A 5,569-nucleotide genomic window follows, 5' to 3' on the forward strand; every position below is an offset into this window, starting at 1 on the left:
GTTTGATATAGAATTCAAGTGATATTTGCATCACTAAATCAAGGATAAGTTGAATTTTATGGCTTTTTTAATCAATGCATTCGACGTTAATAAAAAAGGTTTTTATTGTGGTATTTTTTTTTATAAAAAAAAATGTGGATGCTCGCACTAATTATATCTTTGATAAAGTAAAAACCCTTTTTTATACCATTGGAAATCGTACGCCAACATTATATTCCATTTTAATTAATACATTATTAAGCAGAGGCAGGAATTAAAAAATCGGAAATTATATTTTCTAGAATAAATTTGACTTCGCGCAGAAATAATATCAAATTAAAAAAAATGTATTATTTCTGCAATGAAAATTACAAATTTATCTATTAATTGATTTCTAAATTACATACATTATTTTTTTTACTTAGAAAATTTGTCATTACTCTGTAATCAATAACTATCAATAGATGCTGAATCATGCGAAATAAAATATGATTGAGTAAAAGTATTGAATTGATGCGATTTATAAGAAGAATACATAATGATAAAATTGCAAAGATAATAAGTTTTAAAAAGGTATTTATAAATATTTTTTAATGAGCAACTTGATTTTTTTTATGTTGTAAAGATGCGAAAAATTATCAAATATTAAATAATCTATGAATTAAAATAATGTCAAGAGTACCAAATACACTTTACAGAAATTAAATTATCTTTATGATGAAGAAATATTATCGATATCTTTGTGTATAGAATCTTGCTTATTCTACTAAATTTACGTACAAATATTACCAATAATATAAGTATTTTTTATTTATGGTGTATATTTATACTTTCGGCTATCTTCTTCTCTCCGAAGTCTTCTTCAACACCCCTCCTCTTTCGAGACCTATTAATTCAAGGGTTTTTCACAATCCCAATGTTTGAATATATGCCTCAGCCTGGTTCGTAACATCTAGTTCCTTCAGGTACCTTCTATGATATCGTGTCACCACACCGTCCCATCTTATAACATTACCAAATATATTATAAAGAAATATTTATAATATTTATATCTGTCTCGAGAGAAGAAGATGCATCGAGGAAGATTGTAAAGATGATTAGGTAGAAAGAAAAGCACCAAGTCTGTTCATTCTATGGAGAAATCTAAAGTTTTGTATAAGTGACTAAAAAAATCTAATAAACCGTGAATAAAAATCAAAAATATAATATCTTAAATGTATTTACACAATACTCGTGTTTAAGTAAAAATTGGCTATAAATTCAAACATTTTTACAGCGAATAAGCGTAAATATTTTTCAGATCAAAGATTTAATATAAAATTCAGTTGAATTCCCCGCATTTAGTAACTTGAATTTTTTGTTTTGGTTTTCCATCGTTAGATCCCATAGTTTCGACTTTTTTAACAACATCCATTCCTTCAATAACTTTTCCGAATACAACATGCTTTCCATCCAACCAACTGCATTCAGTAAACGTAATAAAAAATTGGGATCCATTAGTGTTTGGTCCAGAATTGGCCATTGAGAGCATTCCCGGCTCAGAATGTTTCAAGATGAAATTTTCATCAGGAAATTTATTTTTACTAAAGCCTCTTCCTCCTGTTCCATTTTGGGCAGTAAAATCACCTCCTTGCATCATGAAGCCAGGAATTACTCGATGAAATATACTTTGGTTAAATCCGTTCTTTGGATTTTCTTGTTTGCAAAGCTCGAGGAAGTTTTCGCTGGTGATTGGACAAACATCAAATCTTAGTTGTATAACGATCTTTCCTAATGGTTTGTCATTCGCTGAAATTTCCATGAATACTTTCTTGTTTGTCATTTTCTTGAGGGTATGAAAAGTATTTAATTTAAAGAAACTATATTTTTGGATTTTGAATGATACTATTGATTAAATTCATGAAATTTAGATTATTTATTAGAATCCTTCTGGATCATATTTAATTAACAAAAGACATATTTTCTTTTCTTAACGATTTTAAATATTGACCTACTCAATTATTGTTCTTATTTTAGATTAGAATTTGAATCACAAAAAAATACATAGGCGCAAGTAATATGGTTTGTAATTACTATCATTTGCTTGAACAAATTGACATAGGAATTTTGATTTTAAAATAATACTGATCCTATATTTGAAATTTGTTGAAGTGATCAAAAACAAATATATTTTAATTGCAAAGCATCATTGATTATGTGAATTCAATTTAAAATAATCAGTCAGATGAATACACTCTTTATTAACAAAATGCATCACTGATCCTATATTTATTATAATGTAGTTGTGGTTATATACATACAATTTTCAGTAAATATAATAATAATTATATTGTAAATTTGCAAAGCATTCCTGATTATGTATTTATGATTTAAAACCAATTGTCAGAAGAAATCACTCTTTATTAAAAATGTATAATTGATCGTACACATACGGTTTCTACAAATTATAACAATGACTATTCTTAAAACAAAGCAATACTGATTTTGAAATACAATTCCTAAAAAATAATCCAATGATTTTTTTAATCAAAAAATAGATATTAAATCATTTCTCGGATTAAATAACACGGGCTAATACAGCCAGCAAGCATTCTACTTCACTTAAACCAATTTTAAAACACTGCATTGAACGCTGATAATCACAAATTTTTGAATATAATTATTCTACATCCCTGTCAAATATCATCTATTTTTGAGAATTATGATATCAGCTCGTAAAATTACATCAACTGCATTACACTAAAAACAATGATATTCAATATTTATTACATTATAGATAATATATTTTATTTATAATTCTCGTGCGACTAATAATACTGTTAATTATTACACTAAAGACGGGACTGTCAAATTAAACAAACCACCAATAATCAAAAATATTTATTACTCAACTTATATTTACTTTTTAAATTTTTTATAGCATGAAATCTTAGGATGTCTATTCTTTTATAATTACATAAATGATACTATATTATAGATAAATCTTGTACTATTTATTATGTTCATATCTATTTAAATGCATAAAAATGCCCATCAATCCTCTTATATCTAAGATTATTTATAAAAACAAATATATAAGGTTTTAATTTTTATTTCTATATATCTAAATTTTGCTTTCATAGTTCTGAAAGGCTGCTATCTACAGATTCTTCGTTTCTTTTAACAATAATATCCATTCTACCTGCCTTCTCACAAAGTTTAAGTGCCGCTTTCAAAGTTATCTCCGTATCAATAAGATATAATTGATATTCATCCCTCAAGAAAAAATTAAATCCCTTAAAAATATCTATTTGTATGTGTGCCTCATGTATAAGCTTTTCTGGAAAAGAATCTCGTCCTATTTGTGATATTATCGATCTCTTAAAATCATCTAAAGTTATTATTTTTCTGATAAATCCAAGTATACGTTTATTCCCACATTCTATCTTTACAACAAGCTCGGCGTCTTTAATTTTTTCATTGTCTATTAGCTTTTGATACAGCAATCTTTTCCTCTCTAATGATTCTTGCAATTCCTTTATTTCTTTCTTTTCTTCTATAAAAACTTTTTTTTCTTTGTCGAATTGTTTGTCTTGGTTTCTTACCATTTCAATATTACTATTTTTTCTGTTCTCCGTGTCTATACTTTCACTCGATCTACTTTTTATATGCTTGGCAATTTTTATCATTATTTCACGTTTTTTATAAGGAATTAAGATAACTTCTCGTTCATTTTTCATATGTGTAACTATTTTCATGATATACGTGTCTTCTTCTTCATACAACTTACATTTTTTAACATCTTTATACATAACACTATCTATATAAACATAAACGACTCGATCATGCTCTGCTTTATCCATATCACTAGTTTTCTCAATAAAAGAATACCCATTTTCAAAAAACAACAATAAAAAAATCGACTTTTTCCGTCTCAAAATGATTTCTGTCTCAATATCAAATATCAAATCCCCCATTCCCAATTCAAGAATTTCACAATTCATTCTCTCATAATTATTTATCTTGCCCACAAGACTATCATATAAATTCTTCGATTCACTTCGCCGTTTCTGCTCGTTCGCCATCCCCACAATATTTTTGAAACTGCTACAAAGAAAACTGTATGCATTCTCATCATACGTGAAACATTCCTCTTTAAAAGTTTCAAACGCCGTGATGTATCGGAAAATATGTATTATTGGTCGGAGAAATATCATGCCAATATGTTTTACATCCACAAAAACTGATTTGTACTTGGTTTTATCTAATATACACTGCGAATGCGCTAAATAATATTGAAGAATATCTTCTTTGTGAATTAAATAATATACATATATATTTCGTAAATCATCTATATTTTTTTTATATGGTCGATAATATTTTTGTCTTTTGTAACTTCGCGTTTTTTTGTCTAAATTGTAATTATTCAGATCTTTGTTAATTCTTTTCGACACTAGTATCATTTCGTTTAAATTAAAAAAGGTTAAATTGAAATTTGAAAGTGTACGGTCTTTGTATAGTTCAAGAGAAGCGGTGTGTATTTCTTCAAGAAATTTTAAATGCTTCTTTTCATGGTTTGCTAACTTTGTAAATTTATACGTCATCTTCTGCTGCATATTTATTGTTTTCAAGATAATCGAATTTAGGATACACACGACTTTTTCACAAAGTTGTACTTTACTTCCATTGTTTTCCATAAAAATATATAACTCATTCGTATCAATTTCAATATATTTGCTGTTCAGTATCTCAAAAAATAAACCTAAATTATAATTTCTAAAACCATGCAACTTGCAAAAATATTTTGTAAAAATACCATCTTTCTGCAAGATAAACTGCAAAAATATGCCGTATTTTCCTTTCTTTTGTTCCTTCATACCACCCGGAACGTTAGTTACCTTCGTTTCTGTTAGTTTATGTTCAGCTATTTCTGTTTCTAATTTACTAAATTTATATTTCCCTAACATTTTTCGGATATTCACAAAACACTCACGGCATTTTTCTTCACTCAGAACCATTTTTTATCGAATGTTATATTTTCTTATCTCTACTATTACAAAATTGTATGAATCGATTGCTGCTTTGATTAATTATCTAACCAATAAAATTTTACTGATAATGTGATCATAATCATTATCAGCGAATGAAGATTAACTAACATAAAACAAGTGAAATGTTAAAAAAATATGGTTAAAATTTTGTTGTTATATTATGATTAATTACTAAAAAATGATTTTTTTTTATCTTCTAGATTTATTATAATTTGCTACGCACCACACGACTATGTTCAAAGTTTTCTACCTTAAAAATTATTATAATTGCTGAAAAAAATCGGAATATATTTTTATTTTAAAATTACAGACAAAACCTTTTTTTTATAGTTATATGTATGAAAACGTATCGACCCCCTAAAAAAATTTGTTTTTAAACTTAAAAAATACACATGAAACGGTTGATTTAACTTTATTTATGCATTAAATCATGTGTGCTTCTTATACTAAAAATGAATTTCAAATATTGATAATTCTTTTTAGAAAAATAATATTTTACTTAGCAATATCATCCTTAGTGATCATATTTGTTAAAACTTTATGTGAATTTATTTGAAGCT

At 26.6% G+C, this 5,569-nt stretch overlaps 1 pseudogene; it reads right to left on the bottom strand.

Moving 5' to 3' along the window:
• Nucleotides 1-1,300: 1,300 nt before the first annotated feature.
• LOC147064343 (uncharacterized) lies at nt 1,301-1,801 on the bottom strand (annotated as a pseudogene).
• Between the last annotated feature and the right edge of the window lie 3,768 nt (nt 1,802-5,569).

This window comes from Rhyacophila brunnea, unplaced genomic scaffold, assembly GCF_057557595.1.
Source record: "Rhyacophila brunnea isolate RB1 unplaced genomic scaffold, BYU_Rbru_1.0 scaffold_70, whole genome shotgun sequence".
NCBI classification, from domain to species: domain Eukaryota; kingdom Metazoa; phylum Arthropoda; class Insecta; order Trichoptera; family Rhyacophilidae; genus Rhyacophila; species Rhyacophila brunnea.